The sequence below is a fragment of the Tenebrio molitor genome, chromosome 8 (assembly GCF_963966145.1).
Source record: "Tenebrio molitor chromosome 8, icTenMoli1.1, whole genome shotgun sequence".
Classification (NCBI taxonomy): Eukaryota; Metazoa; Arthropoda; class Insecta; order Coleoptera; family Tenebrionidae; genus Tenebrio; species Tenebrio molitor.
In genome coordinates this window covers 11,623,375-11,636,283 of record NC_091053.1, presented here as the reverse complement: position 1 = coordinate 11,636,283, position 12,909 = coordinate 11,623,375, and the positions used below count along the sequence as shown (strand labels likewise).

General features: G+C 36.1%; 1 long non-coding RNA gene across 1 annotated transcript; it reads right to left on the bottom strand.

Moving 5' to 3' along the window:
• Window positions 1-7,529: 7,529 nt before the first annotated feature.
• LOC138136623 (uncharacterized) lies at window positions 7,530-9,634 on the bottom strand. Its single transcript, XR_011161369.1, has 2 exons — window positions 7,820-9,634; window positions 7,530-7,760 (listed from the first exon to the last, which is right to left on the bottom strand). It is a non-coding gene; the product is annotated as an uncharacterized lncRNA (long non-coding RNA).
• Between the last annotated feature and the right edge of the window lie 3,275 nt (window positions 9,635-12,909).

Here is a 12,909-nt window from a genome sequence, read left to right as displayed (position 1 = left end):
AAATTATCGTAATTTTTAGAATCTATTAATTTTGTATCTAAAAGAAACTTAACTTCACAATCGAACATAAAGCTTTGTATGTAATTCGTACATAATTAGGCTTTGTGAACTTGCCCTATTTATTAGCCTCGCTCGCAAGCTCGCTCTGCCATAAACTATAGGGCTCGTCCACAAAGACCTATATTATGTACTTATTACATAAATAGCTATTATTACTGTATACCTGACTGAATGATAAAGTTTCCAATATCAGACCTATTTACCCAACTAGGTACTCCCATTATCTACAAAATTTTAATATTCTCAATTAGATGTTTCAATGAGAAATGAAATAATCGAATTGCGACATTCTCTACTAATTTTCTTCCAATTTTTGACGGATTTGCAAATGCTGCTTAATTTACGTGTTTCCGTTTTATTTAAATTTTTTTCTAAAATTCATCATAAAATTCAGGTATCAATCACCAAACCTGGCCATAGGTACTGTTACGTTATAAATTACGCTCCCGAAACTGGGCAACCCTGTTACCGGTTACAACTCCGGAATGTTCAGGGGTATAACGAACAAGTTGTGGCTTCGACTCGGTTTACAATGCGAACCACGAGAAACGCCGACCGAAGCTGAAAAATTGGTGAGAACAGCCCGGAGTACGGGAAATGATACACAATCTTCCAACTAATCGTTTATTCAGATGTCAAACAATGAAAATAATGATATAAATGAAAAAGAAAACAACGAAGCCTGACTAGCCTAATGGCGTGTACAAATTTCAATAACCTAACTCCTCGGAGGGTCCTCCGGGTCCCAGACGTTCAACAAACGAGTACCGGCAAAACAATAAAAAAATCCTTTCTTTAGCGAAGGAGGAAGGCCGACTGATCCTACGTAACGTCGCTATTCGGCTACGCCGCCCGCATAAGCGGAGAAGTCCTCTAAGCCTTTCTTCGCTCAAAAAAAAATTTTTTGAAGTCAAGATGTTTTTCTTCGTGAAGAACCACGCGCAAAAAAATGTTCGGTGAGCGCGATACACAACTCCCGGCGAGGTCGCTCACGGATTGATAACACAGGCCTGCAAAACAAAACTTTTTAATCGATGTTTTGATTTTGATAACTGATTTTGCATAACATTGGAGCCCTGATTACAAAAATACAATTCATTTTTTTGTATCACGTCAGGTTTTTTCACAATTAACAAAAAAAAATTAAGCAATTTATTTAGGAAAATAAGATGTTTATAATAATTCATATTAAGCATAACAGACCAGACATTATAATTTTAAATAAACAACAAAAGCAAGCATATCTTTTAGATATAGCTGTTCCAAATTCACATAATATAACACAGACATATAACACAAAAATTAATAAATATTTAGAGCTGTCCGTTGCAATGAGAAATCTTTGGTGTTTAGAAAAAATTTCGATTTTACCACTTGTAATTTCAGCAACGGGAATAGTACGCAATCTCTTTTTAAAAATTTAAAAATTCTGGATTTAGATAACACATTGGTAGTTGAAATTCAAAAAGGTATATTATTATACTCATGTCACATCGTGAGGAAGTTCCTTAACATTGACACAGAACATAATACACAACAAAATCAAAATGCGGAGGCGAGACGCCGGTAATTATGTTGATAAGCACTGCACTATTACTTGATAGTAATATCCGTAATAGTGTATGTACTCCGGCAAAATTGCCGTGCCGCCGGGTGGAGGTGGGATAGTGATTCTTGGTTAATAATCTAACTAAATTTTTTATTCCTTATGAGAATGGCATCTTTAACGCTTTGTGAGGAAACTTCTTTTAATTGATTGCCTGCTGTATATTTTTTTTTGGGTACATCGCGCTGTAACATCCAGCAAAAGTCTACCATCATTGATACGCTCCATCTTCCTTGATATCACCGCTCCATTTATTTTATATCTTGGTCAAGACGTTCCCCTTGTTCCTCGCTGACAGCACCAAGATTTTTAGGAAAAAGATTTAAGTGCGAAAAGAGGAAATTCACTTTCAAACTCATATTACATCCCAAGATGTGAAAATTTTTAAACATGATTCTTACAATATTTTCGTAGTCTTCATCTTTGTGATTTCCAAGCAATTTTTCTATGACGTTCTTAAATGCCGTCCAGGCATTCCTTTCAACAACATTAATAGAATTTTGAAAATTATTACCTTTGTACAGAGATCTTATTTGAGGTCCTAACCTCTTTTCATTTGGCATTGGAGAGATCTGGTAACTTTGTACATTAATACTTGTAACATTGTCCATTTTTATCAAGAGGCTTTACAAATTGCGCTTCATCAAACAAAGTTTGATATGCATTGGTGGTACCTAATACTACTTTTTTAGGATACAACTAAATTATTTTTTATTATTGCTTCCCGGTACAAGTCTAGTTCTTAAAGTCCAATGCTTGTCTCGTGCCCGGCAGTCCCACTCGCAAATAAAACAAGGAAATTTCGAATATCCATATTGTTGTCCGATATTACAATATCGAAATTTTGAAATAATTCATTCATTCTAGGTGAACATTTCAATTTTAAGAAAAAACGATTTGTAAAAAAACTAGACGTGATAGCGCAAAACCAAAATCATTTTCGTAATCAGGGGGTCGAAATTGTTCAAAAACTGTCAATTTTATGCAAACATCGAAATCAGTGCAGGCTTGTGTAATCGTTCGTGAATATAAAAAAAAAACCCGACGGACTTGATAAGGAAATTTTTTCTTAAGTTAGTACAATTATTGAAATCACGCGCCTTATGACAAAACTGGAACTTTAACAGTCGAACAAATTATAAATCCTAAACGCGATATACAAATTAAATGAGTTTGATAGAACTATTCACCCGTCGAAATAATGAGTGACAATGGAAATTTGACTATAGTTAAATACAAACGCTCAATTAGTTCGACGGAGTGACAAAATACAACCGAAACTTTGGGAAGCCACGGCCTGTGGAAAATGGGGTGTCACCACTGCTCCTGACTTGCTGGAGGGTAGATCCGGCACCTTCCGGTGAGTCCGGGGACGACCTGGACTGACAGGACCCGACGAGATCCTGATCCGCAAAAGCGTTCGGTCTGGAACCTTCCGTAGTGAAGTCCGTGATCCGCTTGGCGATGTGGGCGGTGGTACTTAGACGAATCGTCTCCAACGGCCCTCGTGAACTCCACTACGTCGTCTCGTCGGCCCTGCAAATTCACTCGATCACTGTCCCCTTGACTCTCCCCAGGCACTGACAACATTCCCGGCAAAAGGTCGTGAAAAATCCCCGTTCCGTCTCTGGTTCCACCGATTTATAGCTTCCACCCCCTCTGTGCGCAGATTTTTCGGCGGAAGTCCGAGTACGTTTCCGTCGCGATGGATTCTAGAACATTCTAGAAAAATCGCGAAGATTTACAATCGCGCGGCGATTTAAATCGTAACAGTACATTTAAAATTACACATACCGGGTGTATTATGAAAAACCTTTGGTGCTATAACTTCCTTATTTTTTATCCGATTTTAACAAATGATACGTCAAACAAAATCGTTTTTTTTTTCTAACACTAATAGCTTAATAGTATTTTACAGTAGAAGTCCGTTAGGATAGCCTTTACTGCAGAGCCAGAGATTTTGTGAGACGAGCTCGCAGAGCGAGTCGAATAATACTGGCGAGGCTGTAAAGGCCCTAACGGAACGGACGTGTATTGTACAATAGTTTTTGTAATATCTCTACGATTCGTTCACAATTATCTTTTTGAAATACATTTTTTTCAACGCCATCGAAAAAACCGAATGATTAATAAGTGCGCGGAGGACGTCGTCATGTCAACCGTTGTTTGTGAAAAAAAAATGTTTCAATGTTGTTTGTCAGATTTGTTCAACGCTTAACTTTCCGTTGAAAATAAACGATGCCCGGAAGTGAGGTATCGTTATTGCCTGCAAAATCGTGCTTGTGTTAGTCTTAAAATTGTGAATCATGCCACGGTACAATCTGGCCAAAAGGGCATAATTTGGCTAGCTCGTTTAGTGATGGTTAGGGCGCCACCCGCGGTAGAGCTGGGTTCGATGAGGTACCTCCGCAGGTAGGGACTCAATCTAGGCCAGATGATGTTAAATTACTATAAAGTTAAAAATAAACAACGTAGTTGGAGAGGGGGGTCCTCGAACTTGGATTTATTAGTGAATTAGTTGTTACTAAGCGTTAAATTACTGATATGCACAATTAATGATTATAGATTAAACGCGGAGGTTGATAGCTATCAAGGCTCTTACAGAATTATTAGTATGTATAACGAAATGATTAGTCAGTAAAATATGAAAGGCTACGGTAAGGTTGCTCTGAAGGAGCGGTTGGAAAAAGGGTAGTGACAAAGTTGAAATTATGGGAACTCTTTGATCATTTGCTTGCCGTTCCTCCTAGTGCAGGTGAACTTAACTCCTCGGTTATAGCGATTGCTGCAGGTCGTGGCGAGATTCGTAAGTCGAAAATGTTGAGATAGTTGAGATTGTCGATATAGTCGGGATAGTCGGGATAGTTGAGCTTGTTGGACTTGTTGAGATAGTTGGAATTTGTTGGACTGAGGTTGTTGGGCTTGTTGAGATAGTTGGAATTTGTTGGACTGAGGTTGTTGGGATATTCTACAAAATAAAAAATCTGCTGTAAAGAGGCGATATCTAACATCATCCGCATATACCTCTTGGCAGAGAAAATACCCAGCGGGTAGTTATCGACTGGGAAACCAGAATACTCGCTCTGTTGTGCTCAAGACTGCTGGTGATGGTCAATGGCTAAAAGAGTATCGTGAGGGCGCGGTGATTTTATGCGAGAGACACATACCTCTAATGCCTATATCCGTAAGATCCTCCAAATGGAGCTGCAGGATGCAAGGCGCGGTAATTCTAAACAGACGGTATACCTTGACCCTTGAAGACTATGGTACTTTGGAAATCCCAATTTAATGGTAAAGTTTGCCGAAAATAACCAATTCAGATACGGCACAGGTTAGTGTCTCTGTTTTCTGACAGGCAAGATTTTTTTTAGAATAACAAATTAAAAAAAAGAAACGTCCGTTGCTAACCATAGATTTCTTGATGTTGCAAAAACCAAACGATAGAAAAAAAAAGTGGTGACAATCATCATCTTCGATCTTGTCTACATTTGCTGCTGTTTGTCAGATTTGTTCAACACTTAACTTTCCGTTGAAAATAAACGACTGAAATCAATAAAAAATCGCGATCAAGATATTCCCGATGTCCGGAGAGCAAGTGAGGTCAAAGTTATTCCCTGCAAAATCGCGCTTGTGTTGTGGTGTTAGACTAGGAATAAAGTGTAAAGGGACGGTCACGTGATCTGCGCGCAAAACCAATTTGTGTGGTCGAGTCCATTCGACGGAAAATAGGGGAGATTTGTCAGAGATTTGTTTACATGTTCATGCAGTGCAACTTTATTTATGATTTTGCTTTATACGCATACCAAATTCACCCAAGACTTCAAATCTGTCTTCTCGAGACAACTGAAGATAACTTTAGTGTTTTCGTAAGTACAAAAAAATAATAGGAAAATTAATTTTATAACCTCACTTTCAATAACAATGGACTTGTAAATGAAATGAAATGAAAACTTAACTAACACTACTGGAATTTTGTAGGTTTTTTTAGCAGTTGATTGGAACGGCTTCGCATCAAACTTTTTGCCAGCACGGGAAAATTTTACACAGTCGAGCTCGCGAAATTATCGCCAACGTTATCGCATTTATAAAGCACGAATGAGAATGTGTTCTGTGTTAGAAAAAATCAGGAGTTATAAAATGTAATAAAAAGTTGATTTTACGTGTAATACTTTTGTCCACAATTATATTAGTATTATAAAATAATGATGCTAGAGTTCGCCCTCAAATCTGACAAAAATCCCCTATTCATTATTATTGATTATATCACAAACTGCTTAAACGTTTTATTCTACGGTGAAAATTTCCTATTACATGATGCGCCACTGTCGTGGTTCGAGGTGATTCTCATTTTCCCTACGCCACTGACGTGTTAAAGGCCGCGCAAGCTAAGCTCCGCCCCAGGTCCTTTACAGTTTAATACGATTCTAATAGTCTGAAGCATCATCTTCGATCTCGTCTACATCTGCTAGCGGCTTAAGGATTTCGATTAATTCAAGGTGTGTCCCATAACATTAAACATTAATTATTGTACCAATTGTAAAAAAGTTGAAAAATAAAGTTTAGATCTACGTTGCTATAGTTATTTTGTCATTCATAACGGCCGCTCCCGCTCATAACGGACACCCTTAACGGACTCCGGCCGTTATGAGGTTGTTTACATGGTGACAAGCAGTCCGGAAAGCCACCTTTAACAACTAGATATTACAAAAACTGTTTTTATAGTGCATTTGAGCTCACACGTTATGTTACCTATAAAATACGTTTTCTTTATAAAACACGTCGTCAGTAGTAACGTTTTTTATGAAATTATAAAACACGCCGTCAATAGCAACTTATTTTATAATTATATGTAAGAGAATTTTAAAAACGCAACAAAAAACTACCTCTTCCACCCCAAACATGTAGCTCATAAATTATGTTCTGAAAGGTCCTTGACTCGGGGATGATTTTTAAGAGTTCCACAGGCGAGACAGGGCCAGTGTCGCTTGGCAGCTGCAACCGACGGGCTGTCCAAGGTACGAGTACGAGAGTGACGGCAGGTGAATAATTGTGGCCCGGAAGTGGTGTAGTGAATTAGACATAGAGATACAGTTACCAGGTGTGTTGGTAACTGGGTGATAGCAGGTTTGGGCAACCTGGGCTATAAATCAGTACCTTAATGCGTAAAACCTCCCTATACCATGGTATGATTCCTGAGCACCGGATGTCCGGGTGGGGCACCTTTGGCTCATGACACGGCTAGGCCGTTGACCGGGCGCGTCCCGTCGGGACGGCCGGTGGTGGCAACCAAATGCACCGATCATACGTTGCTGGTCAAAAGGTTATGAGGTCATCCCGGTTCCCAGGTACTGAGGGGACATAGTGACGTATGGAAGTGGGTTGTAGGCTCATACTCTGGCCGTGGCGGTCTTCCTCTGTGGAGACTGCGGGCGGGCTGTGCACCCCAAACTGCACACGGGGCCGTTACAGGTGCTGCCAGACCATCCAACGCAACCCCGGAATGTAGCGCTCTGAAGACGACGCCAGTGGTTCGAGCCCCTCATCATGTTAGAAGCTAGGGGGAGGAATCCCCCGGGTGAGTCACTGTATGACCTTGATTCACGACAGATGTATCAGGTGTTTATCGTTTACATGTTTGTACCGTCCCATTGAGCAAACCCGAGTCCGGACCTGTGCTTTACCGTTTGAATGACTGAATGAGGTGGAGGTGAGTCCGATTGTAGATTATCGTATGACTGTAGCTGAGATTGTCTAATTTAATGTGTATCGATGAGTCTGATCGATTAATTATCAAATATTGAGGGATAACGCCCTTGGGCAAAAACCAAGTCTTACATATAAGATTGTTAAATAGGCAGATGCACATTATTCAAGTAACATTTTATTCATCATTTTTACAGTAATTATTTCAAAATGAAAAGCACAATTATTGGATTGGAAACTCAGGCCTGTACTTGAGCTAGAACTACCACATTCCTTCCTATTGCTTAGCTTGGTGCTCTCTTGTTTATTACATCTACTTCTTTAACTTCTGCTGTTTCATCCAATGCAAGCGTCCCACCACCCAAGACTTTTCTGGTAATCTTTACTTTCTCTTCAAAGGACTCTTGTCGTAATGTGAATTAACTTTTCAATAAAGTTCTGCACACTTACCTTCATATCAAGAAAAACCAAAATGACATCTTCGGTTACCTCCTTTACCTCTTTTATTCTTCCAGCCTTTCGTACGAAATTCTTTTCCCTTATTCCTATTTCTTCTGGAACGTTTTGGCACATTTCAATGATGAAAATTGTTTTTTTCAAAATTTGTTGATATTATTACCATAGTGCCCACGGCAATCTTCGCATTTTGTGTATTGTGACGCGCCTCAAATAATTTATGACATTTTAGAATAATTTCTGAATTTATTAAAATTTGTGATAAGATGTTAGTGTATTAGAAAAAATGTTGAAGATAACACGTGTTTTATAGTTTAAAAATCTCGGTCTATTAAATCCTCGCTCCCTGCGGTCGCTCTGATTTAAACTACGACCTAGATTTTTAAATCGTCTATAACTATTAATAATAACTATTAAAACACTATAGTCCGACATGCAATGATTTTTTTTAACATTATATTTTTTGACAGACCGGAGCTAACTTTGTTTTTTTAAGTTGCACTGTATATTTTTTTATCTTTATTCTGATAGATGTTTATCTTCTGAATACACAAACATTAAAATAAAAAATTAAAAATTTGTTTTTAATAAAAAAAATAGAATTTCCAAAAATCAAGTAACCATAACTTTACTATAGTAAATGTTTGAAATTACCTCTATTCTCTCTAAGGCACATTCGATACCTTCCACTGACGCCCATTGCGGCGTTTAATAAAAATTCTGGTGGTATTTGTTCACATACTGCTACGATTCTTTTTATTAAATCATCTCTGTTATCGGCCGGAGTCAAATAGACACTGTCTTGAATGTCCATAGCTGTCTTAGTCACTTTGCAAAATTAGAATGCACGATTATTACTGTTTAATGTGACTGCTTGATTTAAAAAAAAATACATCATTTTTTGATTTCTTCTTTTTGTTTCTATGCATGAGCATTGTTGTTTACATTTTCATATTTAAAATAAAAATGTCTATAAAACTGAACAAAAAAAGTTAATAGTGCCATTTGAAAAAAAAAAGTTGACTATCATTTATCAAAAACAGAACTCAAGAACAAATATTGGATGAATTCAAATTGTAGCCCATTTAAAACGATTTTGTTTGACATATCATTAAAATCGGATAAAAAATAAGGAAGTTATAGCACCAAAGGTTTTTCATAATACACCCGGTATTAAAAAAAAAAAAATATGAGTTGCTATAAAATATGAGTACCTATACAGGCTGTTTTCGAAGTTGAGGCGTTCCTTGTAACACGAGGTACTATACATTATTCTTAATAATTTTAGCCTAAATCTTCTTAGTAAAATGTTTGTATTAACCGAGATAATTGATTGTATATTTTTATCTACGATCGCGTAAAAAGTAGGCACTTTTTGCACTAAAAATCGTTGTCAAAGTTGACGTTTAGAGAAACTGACGGAATCGTTCTCTAAAAGTTTTAGAGCACGATTTCTCGCTTTTATGGCACAGAACTGTCAGAATACAACAATCGAATTTGTTGGAAACATTGTTTAGGTTGCTAAACGACGTGGTTCTCAAACGACTTTGGTTATTCATGAAATATTGAACCAATGAATTATTTTATACAAATTTATGTTGAAACCGGTGATGATGAAACGATCGTAGATAAAATGTTGTAAGACATACGTGTAAAAAGTTCCTTTGTTGCACTCACATCTTTTAAAATACTCTCTCGTACCTCGGTCGTATTTTAAACCCGTTCGTGCAATAAAGGATAACTTTTTACACTTATATCTTAAATAACTATTATTGTTTTCTAAAATTTTGAGTCCCGTCCTGTCTATTTCTCCGCTGTACTTGATTAATAACTGGCCCAGGATGGTGTTTTTCCGGGAATCGCTCTGCGTACTCTGGACGCCGCAGCTGCATTCTGATAACGTGATAACATTGTCCATACATTAGCGACATATCTGTGAGCTAATTATTTTCGTAATGATAAAGCCATTTCGATTAATTAGATGACAACTTTGACAGTATTTTTGATTAACGTCCATGTTCATTTGATTTTTTTTTGTGTCAATTCTAATTTCTAACAAATCAGGGCAAATTTGAGCAGGACCGGTTTCAAAAATTTCAAAAAATTAACTTATTGTATCTTCATTGCCGTACACATTTTACTAAGGTGATTTTGGCTAAAACTCTTTAGAACAACGCATACTATCACATGTTAAAAGGAACGCTTCAACTTCGAAAACACCCTGTACTTGGTTAATGCCGTATTGACAGTTATAATTATCATCTGTACAAACTATCTACAATTCCATCAGCAAATTTTTGATGTAGACGTAGAAAGTAGAGTTACTTTTTGCTAAGAAATGCAGGAAAGGACAAACCAAGACGAAAGCTTTTTGTCTTCTTCATCGAGTGTTCTGGAAGAACAACAACAATATTTGTTTCAAGAAAATCCGTGGATAATGTACACTTCTATTTTCTATTAAAAAAAAGCGTACAAGTAGTGAGCACAATTTTGGCTAGATTGTCATATTGTAAACCTACCCTTTAATTGTTGTTACTTAGAAACCTGTAACATTACCCATGCTGATATCGATGTATTTTTCAGAGATTTTAATGTGTGTAAATATTTTGCCTTATTTATTAGGCAAGTATTACCAATTACTGAATTACTACAAACACAACTCAAACTTTTATTCGTAAATTTATAGAAAAAGGCAACTCTCAACAATCTAACAACAATTTAAAAATTTATAAAAAGCAATTTTCACACATTTGACATACATACAAAATGTCAGTAATACCGTAATACGTTTTCTTGGAAGCGATTAATTAATTTTATCCCCATTTACAGTAGCTCTCAATACGTGTACGCTTTTTTTTTTAATAGAAGTGTACCATTGTGATCATAAAAAACGACTACGGTTAACTTGGGACGCAACTGAGATTTTTGAAAATTTAGGCTGAGTGAACGTACCGAGATTTGTCAAAGTTTGTCAACCTCAATATTTAAAATTTTCAAATCTGTGAAAATAAACCCGTCCGCAACACAGTGCTAGTGCTAACACCCAGTTCGGCAGCAATGTTTCTAATGGTACCACCGCACCGTCATGAATTCGGGTTTGCAGAATGTTTTTTTTTTAAATCTCTTAATTGCGGAATTTTTCAGTTGTCTCAATGACATTCATTCAGAGTTACACAGCCAAATTTCTAGTGTAGTCGTTTTTAATCAAATAATTGGTGATGACACCATAAACTGGTCAGCCAGTTCTTCTGATCTTGCACCATATGCCTTCTTTTCGTGGGCCTAAATTAAAAACAAAATTTATAAAACACCCAAATATTGATTCTCTGTTAAATTTAATTAACTTTTTAATGATATAGGTACCAGAAATTATGCAAAAAATATCTTTCATATTAAATCCCTATGGCCAGGTTTGGTAGTTGACACTCGGTATATCATTTAATTCTAAAAAAATTAACTTTTTAATGATGCCACATTTAATTAAGTTATATACCTATACTGGGTGATTCAGATTGGTATTCGCGCCCCTACATCTTTTTTGTTTTAAGAAAAAAGTATAGCAAACCATATATATTTGTAAATCGCTTGTGAAACTACAATAGATGATGTTGTCAAATCTTCCCTATGATGACATATGTCAAAGTTAAGACAGTCAACTTTTTTTTTAATAGTACACTATACATTTATTAGTCTATTCTTGTAAAGCTTTTTTTTTTCTACATTTGAATGTGTAAAAAAAGTTGACCCTTACATCAGAAAAAAATCGAGGAAAATAATAAAATATGATTTAATTTATTCGAAAGCGTTATTTTCTAAAAAGAGCTAGTTAGCCAAACATTTGTAAATTCGCATTATGTTGGTTCCCTGCATGTCACTATTTACAAGACAACCACGTAGCCAAAAAATAAAATTATTTGACCTTGTTTGTTTAAGCCTCGGGTGCGCCTCGGCCAGAAAACTGAGACTCGGACGAAATACCAAATCCATACTGAATTTACTATGCTAAATTCGCGTTATGTTGGTTCCCTGCATCTCACTATTTTAAGAATTACATAGCCAAAAAATAAAATTATTTGACCGTGAAATACCCGATCCATTCTGAATTTACTTTATTCGAATATTAGAATTTACACTTATTCGAATTTTACATAGTCAGCTATATTCGAATAATTCGAATACGATTCCCCAGACTCATCATGTCGTTCATGCACTATTAAAATTCAACTACACATTTTCATCGTGTATGCATTCAAAGCGGTATAGGCCCGTATTCACCAACGCCAGTTAAAGTTAACTGTAGGTTAAAATATACGAAAACATTGTTATAACAATAGGTAACTAAAGTAACGAAGTATTTTAACCTACAGTTAACGTTAACTGGCGTTGGTGAATACGGCCGTTAGTCAGGAAGAAGTTAGGTTTCGAAGCCAGATGTTATATTATAGTTATTTATTTAAATGTAGGTTATAACATAGCTATTTATTTAAATGTAGGTGCTTTAATAATTGACGCTATTAATGTCAAAATTCAATTGTCTCCATGGCTAACTAGCTCTTTTTAGAAAATAACACTTTCGAATAAATTAAATCATATTTTATTTTTTTTCTCGATTTTTTCCTATTGCAAGTGTCAACTTTTTTTACACATTCAAATGTAGAAAAAAAGGCTTTACAAGAATAGACTAAGAAATGTACTATGTACTGTTTAAAAAAAAAAGTTGACTGTCTTAACTTTGACATATGTCATCGTAGAGAAGATTTGACAACGTCATCTATTGTAGTTTCATAAGCGATTTACAAATATATATGGTTTGCTATAGTTTTTTCTTAAAATAAAAAAGATATAGGGGCGCGAATACCAATCTGAATCACCCGGTATACATAAATTCGTATGAAGAAAAATACAATTAAAATTCGAAATTCGAAATTCACAAAATAATTATGGTAAATTATATGTTTTTAATTTGTTGTAGCCAATTTAGGGCGTCTTCGGTAAGTAGATGGAGTTTGGAGAAACCTTGCTGGAATTTAGTATGTGTTGTATGGTTTCTCTTTCTGCACCGCATTCACAAGAAGGGTTTTCAC